Source organism: Rhyacophila brunnea, unplaced genomic scaffold, assembly GCF_057557595.1.
Source record: "Rhyacophila brunnea isolate RB1 unplaced genomic scaffold, BYU_Rbru_1.0 scaffold_4, whole genome shotgun sequence".
In the NCBI taxonomy this organism is placed as follows: Eukaryota; Metazoa; Arthropoda; class Insecta; order Trichoptera; family Rhyacophilidae; genus Rhyacophila; species Rhyacophila brunnea.
Genome location: NW_028233068.1, coordinates 55997411 through 56019310, shown reverse-complemented (window position 1 = coordinate 56019310; position 21900 = coordinate 55997411).

The window sequence follows — 21900 nt, the reverse complement described above, 5'->3', positions numbered from 1 at the left end:
GTAGGTGAGTATTTTAAGTGAACCATAATAAAAATAAATTTTACATTATAAAGGGTTATTAAATTAGAACTATAGATTTACTATAGATATGCGTTACAGCAGCTATTTTTTATGATTTCTATCAAAATTGACATTTTTGTTCATTGTTGTTTGGCAAATCATCATGAAAAGATTGTACAGCATTTACCTACAATTTGTTAAAAAATATTAAGTAAAACAATGGTAAATTTATTCGAGCTACGTTTCGGGCATTACGTGAAATTTATGGTCAAAATAATCGACCTACAGAGCTTACTATTCGTAACTTAATTTTAAAAATCTAGTAACGTGGTAATGTTTGTGATGTTAAGAATCCAACCCGTGAAAAATATAAACGTAATGCTAAAAATATCGATGTTGTGAATCAAAGTGTGGATAAAAATCGAGAACAATAAATTACACATTGTCCGAATCTAATTTGGGCATGGACACAATATTGAAGCTCAATTTGATTTAAACGAAAAAGATTTCAAGTTTTAGACATTTTTTTTTTTTAAATACTACATTAAAACTATGAATTATTAAAAAAATTCTCTGCATAAAAAATAATGAATTAATTTTTAATGATATTTATACGTATAGTATATTACGTTAAACTTATAATTTGTAATGTCCACAATATGTTAAAAAAAAAAAAATTGAAATTGAAATAAAATAATAAATGATAGGATCTTTTAACGAATTAACATTTTAAAACTTTTTTTAATTGTAAGTTTATCTTTGACCTATAATAATAAATATTTTTATTTTGAATGCTTTTGGGTACGTATTGATTAATTAAAATGTTTTAAAATTATATTAATAAATAATTGTTATTAATTGTTTTATTCAATATTGAATAAGATATACAGTACACTCTCATTAATCCGCCGCTCGATTATCCGACAACTACTATAATCCACCGTTATTCTTACTAGTTAAAAGCACAAAATCAAGCTCTATAATTCGCCGGTATTTGATTGTCATATTCAGTAGTCCGCCGCATACAAGTAAACAAAGCAGATGAGACGGGTTTATTTTGGAAACCTCTCCGTAAAACGTATGTTCATCATGAAGAAAGTAATGCACCAGAGAAGAAAGTGCCCAAAGACCGCATCACAATAATTATGCTGTGCTCCAATGCAACCGGAACACATAAACTGAAGCTTTTGATCATAGGAGAGCCAGGAATCCTAAGCCATTCAAGAATATCTGCCCCACTCAACAACTGGTTGTGTCAAGTGATTTATTGTTTAGTTAATAAGCTTAGTTTATAAATATGTATAATAATTTAGTAAATACTCGATTTTGATTATAAATAAAACTGTAATTTGCTAGTACAAATGTCTCAAAAAAACTATTTTTACAAAATAGGTAGGTATCTGTCTTAATTTTTACCAATTTTTTATGTATGCACTATAATCCGCCGCTTTGCTTTCACTAATTGGACACTTGTCTGGTTTTTGGGGTGGCGAATTACTGAGAGAGCACTGTATAAGGTTTTAAGAATGTTGATTCTTTAATACATATAGAAATAACATAATTTTGAAAAATCTCAGAAACACACATTTGAAAAAAATCTAGAAAAAAAGTTGGACCGAGTGGGACTCGAAATCATGTTTTCGCTTTCCGGGTGATTGATTTGGCCTCAAAGCTATCGACACCTTCTAGTTCTATTTAATCTAGTTCCTACCTAATAATTTTATCGTTCATTTTATTTTTAAACATTTTCAACTAGGTGGTAGCACACACTATTCCACTAGCATTTAGGTAATACAAGAATTTTGTAATAGAATTTATATTATTGCTTTTATTGTTTTTATATAAGTATACATATTTTCAGTCTAGTTGACGATTGAATGTGTTATTAAACTTAAGCACCATCCCTACAAGAAAATTCTTTATGAGCTCGTCAGTTTAGAGTTTAGCTTAGACTGTAACATAGTCATTCCAGTTTGATAAGAATCATCCCCGCATGAATAAATTCGCACACATTCTGACACGCCAAAGACACATCAAGGAGGTGTTGTCGACGCACCCGTTTTGAATTATGTCACAATATTATGCAAATCTTGTCTAAGAAACCAAATTGGATTCACGCGCCTCACAAAAGCCGCGAATACTATTGTGTAGGATATTTGTTCAACAGAAATTACAAAACTTTGAGGTATAGAAGAATAATATCGATGAAAACCATTTTTTTATCGACACCTTGTGTCTGACGGTTGTGAGTTGGACGATTTGGCGGTCGGGCATTCATTTCTCTATTTTTGCTCCACCTCTCCGTTTTAGGAAAATCCGTAGTATTCGTGATTTAGTCCATTTCTATTTGAAGGGAACTCTTCCACATCTTCGACATCCGTGTGTCATACTCGTATATCATTTTCAGATTAGAGTAATTTTATTGATATAATTACGAAGAATTGTTCCGTTGCCTAGGAAACGAATTTATTGGCCAAAATAAAACAAAAACAACGAGAAATAATTAAACAATTTATTTATTGATATAAGTTAGTGTCTAGAAATAAACCAGCGGCACTCCAATAAGCGGCCCTCCTTTATTCTAGTTTTTATTGATATGGGGCTATTAAAACGTAAATTCTATCTTATATCATACTTTATTATTTGACAGATCTCAAACATGACGTCTCGCGCAATGATGTGATCATAGCCGACCATAGTGACCGTAGAATAAGGAGTATAGATTATTTTGCTTTGTGAAAAATATTCTTTCGCGTTGTGGATTGTACCTACTTTCTTTTATATGTGATTAGCTCTCAAAACTAAGCTTAATATTTTTTACTGTGATAGGTACGTTACTTTTGTTTGGTATTACATATTTAGTTTATGTAAAAACTATTTTCTAACTGTTTGAATATTTTTGGTTGATATGAATTTTGACTAACGCGGTGTGCGATTATTTTATTTTGTTACGCCAAAGAAGTATAACTACTAACGCGCGTACATAAGTACTTAAGTTTTTTTATACTTTGCAACCTAAGATAATTATTGTCTTCAATTATTATAAACCGCTTATAAATAAATTGACATGGATATACGACAAATAATATCCTAAATTGTAAAAATATGTATTTTTGTGTATGAAGTCTCTAAATATTGTAAATTTACAACATACCATTGTTTGAATTATTTACCAACTCAAAATTCACTTAATTTTTTTATTTATTGGTATTTAATTTTACTACATAATAAATAATACTTACGTAAATATAACCTCAAATCTTGATAAACAATCTTTACAATGAAAAATAAATATACACTCCAATATAATAAAGTTTTATGAATATAAATTAAGAGTGTAGAATGTTAGTCTTCAGAAATTTGTTTATAAACATATATATTTATTATGACACAATATTGGTTATGTTAACAACACGTATAATAATAAATTGCGTTGCATCGGCGCGCGCAACTTCCGTCTCACGCCAAATGCGTTACATCAGCACGCGCAACTTTGTCACGCGCCAAAAATACACTCTGATATGTTTTCCCAAACGCGCCAAAAGAAGTATAACTTCAAAAATGTATATTGGAGACTCACGCCTTGTGGGTATTTTGAAAGGCTTACTAATAATAGTATGAATTGTCCTTACAATTGAACATACACACAGATGTAGGTGAATTATTTACTCAAAGAATGATAAAATAACTAGATATTTTGTTTAGGAATTAATCAATCCAAAATATTTAGTTGTTACATAGCAAGAGTTTGAAGTTGCTGTGAAATTTTCGAGGAAACCTATTTATCTACTCCTACATACATTATCAAAATTAATAATCCAAAGTAGACGAAACTTGACGCATACTTGCGAACTGTCACGCGATACCTGTCGCTACAAGGTATTCAAAAACATTTTCAATACCTACCTAGCTAAAAGTTATTAAAAAAAATCGGTGTGTGTACTTATATACGCGCGTTAGAAGTTATACTTCTTTGGCGTAAAAAAACAAAAACAAATCTTGTGATAACTAGATTCTTTGACCAGCTCTTAATTATCTTGTTAAATTACACTCAAGAAAAAGGACCGCTTATTGGAACGCCGTTGATTTATTTCTATACACTTTAAATTATATTACTAAATTATATAATGGTTTCTCGTTGTTTTTATTTTAAAAGTACAAATTGTCACTATGACGTTTAATCTTTTGTTTACGTAAGGAATTGCAAATGGACAACAATAATAAATTCGCTGCCTAGGCAATGGAACAATTCTAAACTATAATATTATACTGTTTAATCGTCACGATTGCAGTCTATGGCGTAAAGGTAATGTGTTCGGCTGATAACCGAACAATCGGTGGTTCGAATCCAATCGAGTGCGTTTATTTTCGTGTGATAAAATAAATTATGTGTTACATGTCACACGCCAAAAATACACTCTGATCTGATTTCCTAAGCCCGCCAAAAAAAGTATAACTTCAATAATCCTTTCAGATACTTATCTGATCAAAGATATAATAAGTACATGGTCTGGCAATAGTATGTACTATAATATATAATATCATATAAATAAGTACTCATCTTTAAATTATTAATTAAGCTTATATTATGTAAATATATTGATAGGTACTATCAATAAAAGCTGCAATGTAACACAGTTTTTTTTTCGATATACGTTATATTTTCGTGTTTTCCCTTTTATTGATTTTGCTCTTAGATAATGATATGTTGCATTGTTTGCTACATAATGGTGTATTGGTAGAGTATCTAATCTAGTATTGCTGGCTAAAATCGTATGTCTGGAAAAAAAACTAATTGTTGTTCAACGTATCTTTTATCCAGATCAAGGTTCAAACAAGTTAATCGAATGACTTAAAATAAATTTTCTTCACAAGGATATTAATATAACGTCTACTTTGTGGAGGCAAATATTATACAGTATCCCTTTTACAATTAATGAATTTTTATTCATAAATTATGATGACAAGAATAGTTGGTTTCAAAAATGTGATATAATAGGTATCCACCTACCTAAGCTTAAATCCAACACATGATGGTAGGTACCTAGATAGACTTACCAATCATTAAACTAAAATTTGAATTAATGTAAGTTTTACCTACCTACTCTGAGTAGGCTACTCGGATATTTAACTTATTATTTTTCACGACGATATTGTGACAAAGCTTATCTAATTAAATATTAAATATGCGTAAAATAAAAAAAATAAAACAAGAAGGTTTGGCGGGTCTCGTTGTTGAGGGACAAGATCGCTGTGATTGGGGATGACCGGAAGGTGTAGATGGAGAGTCGTCAGGAGGAGAGATGAGAAGTCTAGATGTGGTGGTTGTTTTCATGAATGGAGGAGCGAGTTTTATTTTCAGCGTAAACAATCGGTACACGAGGGTTATGTTACAATACTTATGATACTGTTCCGAGGTCCGAGCTCGGTGAATAGAATGCTCTGCGGAGCGGCTTACATGAAGCTTACTGATCGGACCAAGATTAAGATTAATATCTATATATATATGTACTGAATTATTTGGGTTTTTATAAATTTATATATTTAAGTATAATATGAAACCATAAAAATTAGGTTAGTAGGTACATCAGCAGGTACTAGATACCATACACTAAGTAGTCTTCTAGACACTACTGATATTTTGTTTCTAATATTCCTGTACAAACACATTATTCACTTTCATATTCTACAGCAATAGCAAAATGGCGGCTACAGTGCCACCACCTTTGCCACAACCACCCCCACCCTCCTCGAATAAGAAGCAGAAGATGCGACATCTTACGCTCGACGAAGCGCTATCACTGACAGACCCTTTTCTGCACGAAGATCGTCCTCTTCTCTCGCTGAACATGTTTCAGATATTATATTATACAGGCATCTCGATATAATATATGATGCTATTTTGAGATTGTGTGGGAGAGATATAATATGATGGGAAACTGTGGCGTATCTGCAAATTTGTCAATGAGAGCATGACACGTTTGTAACTTCCGAGTTTTTTGAAGTTATTCGCGGGCGTGATATACGTTTAGGCGCGTTTGGAAAATCAGATCAGAGCGTATTTTTGGCGTGTGACAGGTAACACATAATTTATTTTTTCACACAAAAATAAACGCACTCGATTAGATTCGAACCACCGATTGTTCGGTTATCAGCTGAACGCACTACCATTATGCCACAGTATGATACTCCAATCGTGACGATTATACATTATAATATTATAGTTTAGAATTGTTCCGTTGCCTAGGCAGCGAATTTATTATTGTCGGCCATTTGCAATTTCTTACCTCAAAAAACTTTTAAACGTCATAGTGGTAGTTGTTACTTTAAAAATAAAAATAACGATAAATAATTAAGTATATAATTTAGTAATATAAGTTAAAGTGTATAGAAATAAACCTACGGCGTTCCAATAAGCGGTCTTTTTTCTTGAGTGTGTAATTTAACAAGATAATTAGGAGCTAGTCAAAGAATCTAGTTTATCACAAGTTTTGTTTTTGTTTTGTTACGCCAAAGATCGTCACGATTGCATTATCATACTGTGGCGTAAAGGCAGTGAGTTCGGCTGATAACCGAACAATCGTCGTTCGAATCCAACCGAGTGCGATTTTTTTCGTGTAAAAAAATAAATTAAGTATGTGTTACATGTCACACGCCAAAAATAAACTCTGATTTGATTTTTCAAACGCGCCTAAAGAAGTATAACTTCAAAAATGTAAAATATTATAAAAAAATGTTTGAACGATGACTTGCTTTATATTTTTGGCGTGTCGTCAGATTTTGGTGGTCGTTTCTTTGGTTCTAGAACATGTTATTCCTCGGACAGTGATGGCGTATGTTTAGTCATCCCAAAGTTTGACTCTATAGGAGCTTTGTATTTTATTAATAATTTAATAAACGGAGATGACCATATATTTATTCAAGTAAGAGATTGAATGTTATACTCCTAATCCTAAGACTTGTGTTATAAATAAAATAATTACATCAAATTGGATGATAATATTATTATATGATAAAGAAACAAAAAATTACATAGTCATATTCTTTGGTAATAGTACGCCACTGGATGAGGGTGGATTTAAGAAGCGCGCGAAGAACGCTGTATCTCAGGGAACGTAATATGTGAAATATTAGGTGTAGTATATGATAATATTATATAAGTGCACAAGTAATATACAATGCCTACAGCCACCTCTGATTATACACATTTGTATAAGAAAAGCAGTGGGGTATGTATTGCTTTAATATGGTATGTAAAAGATGGGTTGACTTTGTCTTAAGCATTATGCAAAGCTACGAGTACAATATTTACGTATGGAGGTATATTATATACATCAATTTTTATTAAATAGTATGTAGGTATACAAAATACTTGAAAGGCGCAAAGGCGAAATTACTAAAACACACATTTTATAAATTAAATCAAGTAAAGTAGCTCTATTAAACTATTTATTATTCTTTCCAGATTGTTTAAATTAATGATGATTTGATATTAAGAAAGCGTAATCAGTATTAATAAATTATTTTGAATAACTTTAATTAACTTTAAGCCATTGTAGCTTCTAGTTAGAAACTGTGTTTGCGGTGTAACCATAACGAGTTGAATTGTTTCAATATCGAGAAATTTGTTTTGAAAGTCTTTTAAATCAAAACAACAGATGGTACAATCCGCAAACTAGGTCGTTTTAATAATAAATTAAATTTCAAATCACCCTTAACTTTCTTTAGAATATGTACCTACCCACCCTAAGTGGTACTTAACAGTACCAATTAACATATATACCTAATAAGTAACATTGTATTGTTACATAATTCAATAAAGATAGTTTTGTGAGATCCTGAGATACTGACGTCTTTTGACTGACAAGTGAAAAGGTCAAAAGTTAGGAATTTGGGGTACTAACTACTAATGAGTCGACTTTATAGAAAGTATGTGTATGGCATATGTCATTTCTATGCCTTATCTTTTTCATTCACATTATTATAATAACAGGTAGTTACTACGAAAAGGTATTACTATCTTTTTTCAATGAACAAAATATACCTACTTAGATATATTGTCTTTGTGGTGATGTATTGAAAAACATCATGCACCAAATAATATATTAGGAGACGACAATGTTCAGTCGATTGAGGGAATGTCTTACAACCGATCCCCGAAAAAGTCAGTTAAGATTCCTACATCGTTTGGTGAAGCAGCGATAGTCGTCAAATAAAAGCGACAATGAATTCATTACCTTTTATAAAAGTTTTTATGTGAGATTTAGTAGTTTCCTACTTATTTCGTTGCAATGGTGCCATCAACTACAATGTTTGTAGTTGACGTCTACGTAACCTCTACATCACATCTACGCAACCTCTACGCAATTGGCATTCATTGAATCGCGTAAAACATCAAAATGTAAATATACTATATTGTTGAACTAATAGATATTAATATATGTAAATACTTTTCTTTGCTGTTTTAATTATCCGCTTCCCAACACATCTGTTATCTACTATCATCACACTCATTTAATAATAAGAAATTTAGTGTTGCGGAGTAGATAATCAACGATAATCTCAATATTATATCTAATATTATAACCAATATTATTACATGTAATGATAGGATAACACAAAGAGCAAATTTCACGTTATTTAGAAAACTAAAACAAAGAAATTAAACCCTTTTCAAAGTAAGTAGGTACGCGAAACGCCACCCAGTTAGCGGAGACTCACTCCAAATGCGCCCCTACTAATCCCATTCTATCCCGAAGAAAGTTTCTCCCCTCACCCGTAGATGGCAGTGCTACCTCCCCATCGTAACACTACTTTGACAGATCTGGTAGTTAGTGTGCAAATTGCTCGCCTGTCAAACTCTGAGGATTAAATTTAAATTACCAATGATTATTCATTTAGAGGTTAATTTTCCGTTATGCTTCCGTGTAATCAAATGGCTCTATTGATTAAAACTGTAAGTAGGTATACAAAATTTATTTTAATGTCTCTCGTTAAAATGTAAAACGTAAAAGATCGTACAATTTGTTCCTTTTGCATTGGTTTAACGTATATATTCAATATTATGGAGTGGACGTGCGATAGATTTTGTTGTATGTGTTGTTGATAATTTATTTATAATAACTGGCAGTGCTAGCTGGCTGATGCCAGTCTATTTCGCTAAGTCTTGCAGACAGCTCGGCATCCTAATGACGGTATTGGATTTTAATATAATTCTGAAGTATGCATAGACGGCGACGTAGTTTTCCATTCGGGATAGATTTTCACTCACTTCAGACAGTTTGAAATTTCGCTGATTTGTCAGTTTTACGATTTGGAAGTCGTCACTATCAATATAAATTTGGGGTTATATGCGTAGTCTATTATGGAATTTGGCCGTCAGAATATCGTCTGACACTATCTCAGGCTGCTAGGCTTAGCAATCGCCGATCACTACCTACTACTGTAATTTTGATACAATATATTATAATATACTTATATGTGTTGGTATATAATTGATTCGTTAAATCACGTGCATTTAAGTATGATAATTTATACATATCAATTATTCGAATATAAAGCAATAAGTATATATGATTATCATAATCAATAGCGATCCAATATAACGTGAATATTAATCACCCGCGGGTCCTATTTAGATAATAGAAAAAGGTTAGCAGTTTAAAAAATAAATTAAAACATTATTTTGTTTCATTGCCTATAAAAAATAAATCAAGTCTTATAAGAATATTGAAGTTCGAAGATACTGTTGTAAATATGTTTAAGGATTTGAGAGAACTTAATGTTTCACATTTTATTTAATGCATGACCTAACCTGACTTTCCTAGCAATAACGAGAATATAAAGAAAACTATTTATTGTAGGTATTTGAAAATTGCGAGACTCGGGTCAGACGTCAGGTGTCTGTGATGATGATAATGATTAAATATTCAAAGTTTGAGAATATTTGGTATAAGTATATTTCGTAGACGCGCTCATCTAAGAAGAAACACTCCCTTATTTCGGTTTTACCGCGGGCGTAAGCGAGAGCAGACTATCTCCGTCTCATTCACAAATAAGTCACCTTTGCTATGTATGAAAGAGACAATGATATCGAATTTTTTAAACTAGATAGTTCTCTATATTCTAATTTTTAGAATATTTCCCGTGGAAATTTTCCAATCATTGAATAAATAAAAATATAATATTTAAATGTTGTACAGAGTCATCACGAAAGTTGATAATTTACAATATACCGATAACAGTGATTTTCAAAGGACGCTAGACTGCTAAAAAGGGAAAATAATGCAAACCGATAATTAAATATCTACTGTAAAATCAGCTTCTCAGACATACGATTTTATGCGCATAAGACAAAAGGCGATAATAATGAAAAATTGTATAGGTATATTATTTACCCTATAATGGTTCATCTCTATCACATACCTATAAGTATTATGTTGTCTTATGTATTTGAAGTGCCGATATGATACGTTTATATACAGGTCTCCAAATGTACCGAATCGCACCGGAGCTCCATTCCGGTTCATACGTTCCCCAAAATTATCGCTTTTTCTTGTGGAACAAAATATTTGACCGTCTGGCCAATAACAAAAAATCTAATAAACTTATTTTTATAAAATACACATAAAAATGGATATGTTAATATTTTCATAAACTTATCAAGCGATCCGGTTCGTAAAATTTTCCATTTCGAGGTTATAATAAAAAACATTTCATTTAATTTTTTTTATTCTATATAGGTACCTACCTACTTATTATCAATAAAGTTATAATTATTAATGACTTCATTAGTCATATTATTGTGTTTTAAAAGTAGTGGCAAAGAAGTTTGGAAAACTTTGATATGCAACATAATACCTACATAATAATTATGGTAGTATATAAGGCACATATTTTAGCACAGAACAGATTAATAAATATAATTCCGATAGGCTATATACACTAATACACTAAATTTTGACGCAGGGTTTTGTAAGTGTTAGTGTTCAACGAAAATGAAATCCCATATTCTTCCACACTCGAGATCGGTTGTTTAAAATAAAAAGAATTTCAAGTTATACACATTTATATTTTTTTTAAAATCGATGTTTTTTAAAATATATATAAAAAATATTAAAACGATGAATTAGTCAAAAATCTACACCACATAAAATCTAAGACTTAATAAACTAATTTTTAATAATAAATATGGCCATATAATATAATGTAATAATAAGATTTGACCCTGCAACGAATTCACATTTTATTACATTTTTTTACAATTGCCAGTTTATCTTTAAATTAAAAAAAAAAAAAAATCTTTTTAGTGTTTTCAGATACATATTTATTAATTACTATAGTTGACATTGTAAATTATCAAAAAAAATCTCAAATTGCAAGCTTCGTATTTTTCCGTTAGGTGCCTCTTTTCGCCTCTGTTAGTATAAGCATCCCCCTTAAGGTGATGTCTCTAGGTAAAGTTGTTATCGAAAAATAGCTAGAAAAGTTTATTAATCGGTAAATATATATTCAAAAATAATGAGAAAAATAAAATAAAAAATTAAGAAGTATCGTGGAGTTCTATATACCAAAAATACGTGTCAAATTCGGTACATTTCTATCGGGTGGTAAGAATGAATGACATAAGATTTATTATCAAAATTACGATAAAAATGTACGTAAATCTATTACCTAGGGAAACGCTAAACGAAAATTTGAATTTATTATACCCTTATATCTTTTTTTTCAAATTTAAAAAACATCGATTTATAGGTTAGAAAGCATGTTTTTAAAATCGAAATATCTTGGTTTAGACTCAATTAACGACAAAAAACGCTTAGCGTTTCTATTAAAAATACTATTTATTAATTTTTACGGGAGTTATTTAAATTTAATCTTGTATTTTTGTATATTAACGAATCGATAGAAATCGAAATCATAATAATTGTCCAAATTCAACCGATGTTTAGCTGTCCGGTGCTGCCACCGTGGAACTATTTCGAAACAATACATATATACAAAATACACACACATGCAACAACATGACGTTGAAAATGAAACTCACACATAGACAAGACAACATAACATTTTTCTGCTTCATTTTGGCTAGAATCAGTTTGTGGTAAAACTTCGAAGCGAAATTGCCATATGAATAAAAATAACTTAATAATTAAAATATATTTTACTTAATATACGTAGGAACCTGCCTATATTCAAAATTTGTAACTGCAAATTATTTGCAATTAGTATTTGCTTAAATTACAACTGTTTTTTACCATTATTTATGATAAAAATAATCAAAAAATATACAAATCTCGCATTTTTACATATGGTAGCATTCGTGCTGTCGATCGAATATCGGGTTTATAACAATTAATTATCATCTTCTTTACATATTTGGCTATTATTATATTGTTTGAAAACAGGAATGAATCGATCATCAGTAACATTTTTGTCAAGTAAGTAAACTTTTCAGTGTATAATAATATTATCATACATCAATGACAAACTACCTATGTCACGCAGTTTTGATTGTCAAACAAACATTCAAAAATTATTTAAAAGACTTAAATATACTGTATTTTCAATCACCATCATAAGCATTTATCATCAATATATATTATTTTAGGCGAAGACTCATCGTTTTCGTAAAATTATAAATACTTTACGTCAGTTTGAGGTTATGTTTATGACAAAGCAATTCGTTATGTTGAATGTTCAGTAGGTACCTAGGTATGTAATATAATTTATTTTTAAAATGAGAGCATAATATTATTGACCGAAACTACTGACTATAAACTGCTTTGTTTTTTGATAATCAAAAGTAAGTGTGACAGAAGAGGTAGGTAGGTACCTACCTATCTTATCTCCATACCAGTAGTAATGCAATTATAGGTACAACAAGTAAACATTGATCTAATTTTTTATTTAATATTTTCAGATGCCTCGGCGATGTTCTGCTACGTGATGAAAATCTAACTATGTATGATAGTTTTTATAAAAAAAATCCGGTGCTATCTACATTTTGTTTTCCCATGGACGGTGACATGAAAAGTGGCGTCAAGCAGCAGTTCCTTCAATATTCGATAACCTGCCATCGTACAGCAGTATAATATACTATTTATTATGTAGGTAGGTAGTGGTTATTCTGTTAGATAGTGAAATACCTACCTACTCAGTGCAAACTACAAGTGTTAAAAAATCCAAGTCCTGCGTCAATGACATTGAACTACTTTACAAGGTGTTTGTTGACAAATTTAAAAGCGGGTGATTCAGTTACTGCGATTGTGATGATGACACACAAAACTTTCCATTCGCTGAGAAGCCACAAGCCAGCGACTATTTTGACAGAACGTAGTTGCAGATCATAGACAATAGATAATATACGCAAAAAAGTATAGATAATATATACAAGCTAGCGAGTTGAAATCATAATATTGTATTGTTGTTTACTTTTATCGGGCTTTAACGCTATGAAATGGAATGTAAATGAAAGTAAAATGCTTGCCGAATAATGTTTCCATTTTAAAACGTCAAAACGGTAAATGTCAAAATGAGTTGTTCGTTTTTTTACCGGGACGTCGCTACCATCGCTCTACTGCGCTCTGCCGGCTGTCAACTTTTCTCGGTAGATTGTTTATAATCTGCTTGTTAGCTTGTTCGATGATGACATTGGGCGAGTATACGAGCAGATTGTAAATTCGCTATAAAATAACTAGTGGAACTTTTTTATATTATAATAAGTGAAGTAATTCCATAAACAACGTTTTTTGTGTAATTGAATTTGATCAAATTATATACCTACAATATTATATTATATACCTACTATAATGTAGTGGTTATTTTGGTTTCTTTGGCAATTCTTCTAAAATATATTCCTACAATTGCCAGACTTGTGATAATAAAAAGTATTTGTAATCTACGTATGTGTTTCAATATTATTTCCTTTGGCCCTATATTGGCCTTTTGTATTCTAAATTTCTATTCAAAATGAAAAAAGAAGTTGGCAAGTATAAATTGATTTCATATTCATAGTCGTATTCAACATCATAATGTTGGAAATGGAGACAGTGAATGTACTGAATCGAAGTTTATTAATAATAATTTGTGGAACTTCTTTAAGGGCGACCTATTGCATATTATGTATTACGAATTTCAGAATATTGATTGGGAAATTTTATATTCGATTAGTGGCGTCAATGCTGCAGTGAAGGTATTTTACCAATATAATGTATTTGACAAGTCATTCTTTATAAAAAAAATCATCGGGCTCTTCGCGTCGCTACCCAAAATGGTTCAATTTTGATTTAATTAAAAACATACGACTAAAGCACTTGCATCACAAAAAATGGAAGAAAGCGAAGTGTCTTAGCGATTATATTTTATTTTCTTATATCATATCACGTGTATTATATCAAATCTTGTGACATTGTCAATGTTATCAATGGAATCCAGTTTTTACTCTTGGCAGACGATTTAAAATTATATGTGTCAATTCACAGTGAATTAGATTGTCACATATTACAAAATAACTAGTGGAACTTTTTTATATTATAATAAGTGAAGGTAATTCCATAAACAACGTTTTTTGTGTAATTGAATTTGATCAAATTATATACCTACAATATATTGTAATATATACTATCATAAAAATGTCAATACGATATAATAAAATATTGTACTTATTTAAAAAAATTAATAATTATTTGAATAAGTATATATATAATAATATTATAGTAAGTAGAATATATTATATTCATATAATATGTAAATGAATTTTTGTCTAGCGATTTTTTTCATCTGGCAATTTTATTTAATCATACTTGCAACTTATTATAGTAACTTACTGCCATCTAGTTGGAATTGACCAAAGTTTTTAGTAACAGATTTTTAGAAATTCATGGTAGATGCCTTTAATTATAAATAGATGGCGTAAAAGTCACATTATATGTGTTATTTAGGCTAAAGACATCGCCTTAACAAAATTTCTTTAGAGGCAGAAGGATGCAAATCCACACTACCTTTTTTATTTTTATTTTTTTTTAATATAAAATTGTATTATATTTATTCCTTTCTTACATATTCCAGAAGTACTTTAATTGAATTAGAATACAAAAAAAAATCTTAGAAGTTATGAGTATTCGTTTAAAATAAAAATTGTTTTTTGGCTCTCCTGAACAATTGGGTATTTGGATTTGCATCCGTCTGCCTCTGAGGTACAGATATAATGATGCAGAAATCCAATCTCAACCACAAAATCATAAAAATAGTTCTCACTGCGAACTTTAATACAATCCAATGCATTCACGACAGATGGTTTTATTTGAAAAGCATAATTATTATTATCTGCAAGTAGTGGCGTAGCAAGGGGTGGGCGAGCGGAGCAGCCGCTCCGGATCCAACACAGATTGGGGCACACAAGTTTCGTTAAACATGAAAAAATAAAAATTTACTTGTTTCGTACATCAAACTTGCTTTTCCCTCCACCATCCGCCACGTCTCCACACCCATTGCTGCGCAGGCATATACCGTGGCGTAACGAACGTTAGGCGCTCTTCAAATTTGTGCCGAAAATGTCCCATGAGCAACTCTCAAGACCTTGGTTGGTGTGTACCAGAGTGTGCGTGATCCCTACTTCGATATAATGTATTAGGGTCAATCCTCGATGAGAAAAGACCTTCTCACTCGCCGTAAAATGCAGCAAACTTTTTAAAAGCTTAGACATTTTCCCTCGTAGAAACCAAGTCGCAATGGCTGACCGGTCCAACTGAGGGTCGGACCGACTTGACAAGTTCTTCCCTTTCAACAGACATATGGGGACACTCCCGGAAGATGTGATCGGCAACCTCCAATTCGCCACATTATCATGTCGGAGATTATATTACACCAATTGAATACACATTGTTACCGCCCAAAGCAGTTCATCCCCAGAGGATCCAATTCTATGAGGCCAGAACCATTATCGGGCGGATTCATGGAAATATGAGCAGGGTCAATCACCAGACAAGCAATTTCTAGCCCATAAGACAATTTTATAGTCACCCTTTTTACAACATCATCAACAAAATTGAATATAATCATTTTAGCTATTAAGGGGGAGAGGCACGCCAGCAGAGAACCTAGCGCAAAAATACAAAGCTTGCAATTTGAGATTTTTTTTGATAATTTAGAATTTCAACTGTATTAATTAATAAATATGTACCTATCTGAAAACATTAAAAAGATTTTTTATTTTTTTTTTAAATTTAAAGATAAACTTACAATTGTGAAAAATGTAATAAAATTTGAATTCGTTGCAGGGTCACATCTTATTATTACATTATATTTTATGGTCATCTTTATTAATATTAATAAAAAGGATTTCAAGTTATACACATTTATATTTTTATAAAAATCGATGTTTTTTTTAAATAAATATAAAAAATATTAAAACGATAAATTAGTCAAAAATCTAAACGACGAAAAACTTAATAAACTAAATTTTAATAATACATATGACCATAATAATATGTAATGTAATAATAAGATATGACCCTGCAACGAATTTACATTTTATTACATTTTTTTTACAATAATTTAAGTTTATCTTTGATTAAAAAAAAATCTTTTTAATGTTTTCAGATACATATTCAGGTTTTAATTAATACAGTTTAAATTGTAAATTATCAAAAAAATCTCAAATTGCAAGCTTCTTATTTTTCCGCTAGGTTCTCTGCTGGCATGCCTCTCCCAACAAAATACTGAAATTCGCTTGAAACCACTATCAAAGGATTTTTTGTTATCGAAAATAATAAGTACTTATTTTTTATATTAATTTTGAATGTATTTTTTAGACTCTGCTACTCATTCACAGATGTCATTAGTATGATATTGGTGTAACGGACAATATTTTATGATATAGCACCCAACCATTGATAAAATTATGATGACTTTATAAATCTTTAATAAAATTGCGTCGCAATAATAGAATATTTGTTTTTTAAGAATTAATATACATAGGACTCATAAATGGTATTCAATATCATGAGCCGTTTGGTCTACTACTTCATAGATGACAATACTAAGCCCATTTTTTTTTTACTAAAATTACCTAGTGAAAGTTCTTAATAATTACAATGCAATTTATTACTTATGTATACTTATACATTATTATAATTGAATATGTTTATAAAAATTCTTGTTATTTCATTCTGGAATTTATTTATTTATCGAATATATCTGATTTTCTTGTAGTAGGTATTAATATTGCAAAATACCTAACTAATATTAGTTCAAACATACTATCAGCTAAGAGGAATTATGTAAAAATTTACTTAAATATTAAAATTATTAGAAAATTATAGACCTTGATAAACCTTTTTTAGATAGGTATAACGTTATTCGGGACTTTTTCGCGACCAATTCACGAAGTTAGTTAGATCATAAATAATACTCTACAAGTCAATGACCTTCGTGTAGCAGCAGTTCATCTGTAGGATGTTATTTGGTATAAACTGCTATTGTTACAACTTAAATTCTTGAACACTTCCATGTAAATTGTAAACCATTCGCGACCCGAAGTTTTCCTTTCAACGTAGACATCTTCAGCCCTAGATATTGATCACACAGCTAAATAAACATTATAGTGATGCCTAAATATGCCTAAGTATTTAGTTTATACCTAATTACCACTCTCCAAAGTTCATGACTTTTGAGTTTTGAAAATTATTTAACGTCATAACCAAATTACACGTAGGCAGGTATTTTTATTACTAATATTTTTAACATAACAATATAAATCTTATAATATTGTAGATATGCAAATAATATTATAAAAAAATTAGAGAGATCTGTATGGTAGGTAGGTAAGTATCCACCATCATAACCGCACCACGGCGGTACAGTAGATAAAAATACGGTATATACCTACCAGTTACCTTATGTCTATACTAATATCCAGGGAATGTTTGACGTTGTATGTGCAATCCAATTAACGTACAGAAACGAATGACGTAAAATTGACAACAGCCAATTTCCGGTTTTCACGTTCGCCTTCGATGGAAAACTTTTGCATGCCTTTGTAAAATATTTCCTAAATATCAATGACGTATTTAACTTGATACAACATAATATATATTTTGTCAGCGTCAATGTCAATTTTTTCAATTCAAAACGTTCACGTTTTATATAATATATAGGTACTTACCTTTCTTCTTAATATCTACCGTGTGAGGTAAATACTTACACTTTATATCAATAAATCATAATACAAAGTATTTTGGACGTCAACCTCAAATAAATAGAATCAGAAAGTTTTTACAGGTAAAAGTTCCCATAATCCGTCTTACATGTAAATTCTAATATTGTTTCAATCTAGAACCTACCGAATGGCCGATTTACATTTAATAATAGTTTATTCCATTTTGTTGTGAAACTATTAAAAATACTATTCATAAGTATATTATGATTCTCTGAGACGTAATAACGATTCCAAATTATAAAACAATATAGGTACATATCTTGTTATAATAGAGAGAGGCGGGCATACAATAAATAATGTAAAATATTCATTACGTAGAAATATTTCATACTCAACCTCCTTGAAGACGGTAAACAATCTCAAACATCTATAGCGCTAGTGTTTTCATCATCCCTTAGAAACGAAAGCTACCCCAGGACCTCTTTTAGCCCCAAATTTATTATTCCTCTCTTGCCCGCCGCCGTATGTTTACTCTGAATTATGTATTAGAAATTTAATTAAACCCGTCTTCTTTGCTACATTCTCCCCCCAGCCCCTCTACCGTGGGAGGCTGGGTCTACGGAGGCGTATAGGGTAGCGTAAGAAAGGCTTCGGGGGTGGCGTGGCAGGCTACAGCGGAGCGGAGATGAAAGATATCGAATGGTTCGCTATCGGTCGATTGTCAGGGAAAAATACACTTTGCAGAAACGCTAGATTTTCCAGTAAACATATATTTTAGAAATTAACTTCACTAAATAGGTATTGAAAAATAATTGAGTAGGTATACATTTAATAAACCGTTACCACCTATTAAATTAAAGGTATCATTTTATAATTGTTTAACTAATAGTCTAGTTTGATTTAATTAGTTTTGTGTTCACTTTGAAAATATTTTTAATTAAGATTGTAAAAGAATACTATGTATTTTTGTTTTAAATTTTGTTTGTACTCGAAGTGATCGCAATCTTTTTAGCACAACGTTACACTTTTCTTATGGGCCGTAGCTTGTGGTGTAAAGGTGTAAAAAACTGTCGTATTTTAAAATAAGTATTTAAGTAAATATATACATTTAATAGCATTATACTAACATCAGTAAATTATTGGTAAAGTTTTGAATTTTTCATGTCGTTAGGTTAGGTTAGATTAGGTATACTCTATCATCGGTGTTGATAATGATTTTCTTAACTTAGAATGTATAAGTGTGAAATAATTATTTGAAAGTATTTCATTATTAAATTTCGTTTTCTTTCTTTTATTTTGGTTGCAAAATATTATATATCATATAAATATGAGCCTCTAGGTCTAGAGGCCGCTGGATCGATGACATGATAAAGTTCTGCAGAAGTACGTGGCAACGCAACACACAAGACCGAGAGAAGTGGAAGCAGCTTGAAGAGGCCTTCATCCAGCAGTGGATAGATTCAAGATGATGATGATGAAATATGAGCAGGTATAAATACTATTATTATATTAATGGTTTGGTCATGATTTTAGATGAAAAAGAATGACTTGGCATATTTTGAGGTAAAAGTCATCTACTAGGGCCTAGGGCCTAGACACATGTCATCGCCTCTCTCCGTTAGATTCTCTCTCAATGTAGATGCGACTTCCTTAGTATTTTGCAGAAAGCCTCGGAGAAAAGTGAGAGAAATTATTTACCTCGCAGCGGGAACAAAAAGCCTTGATTAATGTTTGGGCGCATTAGAGGAAAAAGCGCGTCTTATCGAATTGGGATCGATGCATAATGGAAGGCTGCAAAAGAGGCGTATTTTATTGTAATTAAAAAGTTATTGTAACTAAAATTAAAATTATTTGTCATAATCATATATTCCAATTCCTTCTTTGTACACGTAGTGCTACTAGTGTTTGCAATACCGCTATTTGAAAACAGGTATTCCAGTATTTATCAATACCGAAATACCGGATTTAAAATTCCAAAGTACCGGTATTAAAAAAAGCACACTAATTTACTTTTTTAAAACTGAATTATAAGTCATGTGCTGCTAAAATGCAAATGCAACAGATGTGAAATGATGCAAAAACAAAATCTATCAATAATATGATATTAATATTAATTATATAATTGTCGCGATGAATTATCATAATATTATTTCGAAATCCTCGGAAATTATCGGAAAAGTAAACATCCGTGACAAATGTTCAATTATTCTATAATTATCGATGACTGTACAAGCGTTGAATTTAAGACGCTTTTCTTGCAGCCGGACTTATTTGCACTCGATGAACACTAGCTTTTTTGAAGGATTTAGTTAAAATTATACATATAAGTAAAAACCACCAGTTCTACAATATTATGACCAATATATACTTTTTAATGTCAACATAATAATTATAGGTATATAGGTTTTTGCTATAAAATATTGTTTTAAAGAGATTTTAAGAGATATATTTACTTTTTAAGTGTTCTGTTTTTTAAATGTCTTAACGAATACCGGTGTTCAATAAGAAATACCGAAAAACCGGTATTGACATTTTCATTCGGTATTGCAATCCCTAAGTGCTACGATGATGCTTATCATTGAATTATCTGGAATGTTATAGTTATTGAATATTAGTTTTAAAAATAGGTAAATAATTGCAATTTTCATTAAACTCAATGCAGGCTTTGGATCAAACAGATATATATCACTTATGAGATTTTCTAGACGGACGAGTGATTTGAACTTGCAACCTATAGATACACACAGTGACGTCCGTACACAAAATGCCACCCCTAGGCAGTGTTAAAATACTGCCACATTTTTTTATACAGTACTTTTTATCATCCTTTCATGACTCCAATATCTAAGGAATGTGTTGTATGGATACATTACCAACAAAATATACACAACTAAATCTAATTAAAATGCTATTTCTGCTTCAATAGACAATATTGCGAGTCTACGGTTTCAGATAGGTACATTTAAAAATCCTACACCTGACAACATCCAAAACTCGCGAGTAAACTGGCAAACATATTTGGATAAATTTTAAATTATGTAAGTATGTACCTATCTATAATTCAAATACAATTACCCAAAACTCCACGTGTCATTACTGCTTACCAAGAACGTGACGTCCAAAAACAATGGAAGTAAACTAGACATCGCGAACCCGACAAAAAATAAAGTCATGTTAAAACTTTTATAGTAGGTACCTAATTAATACATCTTTTTTCCAACCAGCGAGATGATTTTTTTAATGGAAAGATATTTCCGTACTAAGTTTAGGTAGCTATTCCTATATATACCTAATGATTCTCCTCGATTTGCCGCCCTTTGGGTAACTGCCGCCCCCAAGCGACGCTCAATCTGCCTACGACGTCACTGGATACACACTATTAATGTTTGCTTGCCGGCATGAAAATTTATAGACGCTAATATTTCAATATTAAAAAAAAAACTTTTTATAACGTATACCTACTGCATACATAGTTACAAATAAGTGGTATTTTAATAGTAAAATTGAGTTTTATTTTTCCTTCTTCTTTTGCTGACGTGTCCATGTGGCAGATTATATACCTTGGCCCAGTTTAGTTATAGTCGCCACACATACAATAATTATTATCTATTTACAAATACATAAATAAGGTAGTATATTAAATAATTGAAAAAATACCTACGTATTATCTATCGACTTCTGTGATAGAAAATTTAAGAAATAAAAGTTTGTTCATGTAGCAGTGAAATGATAGTTGCTGT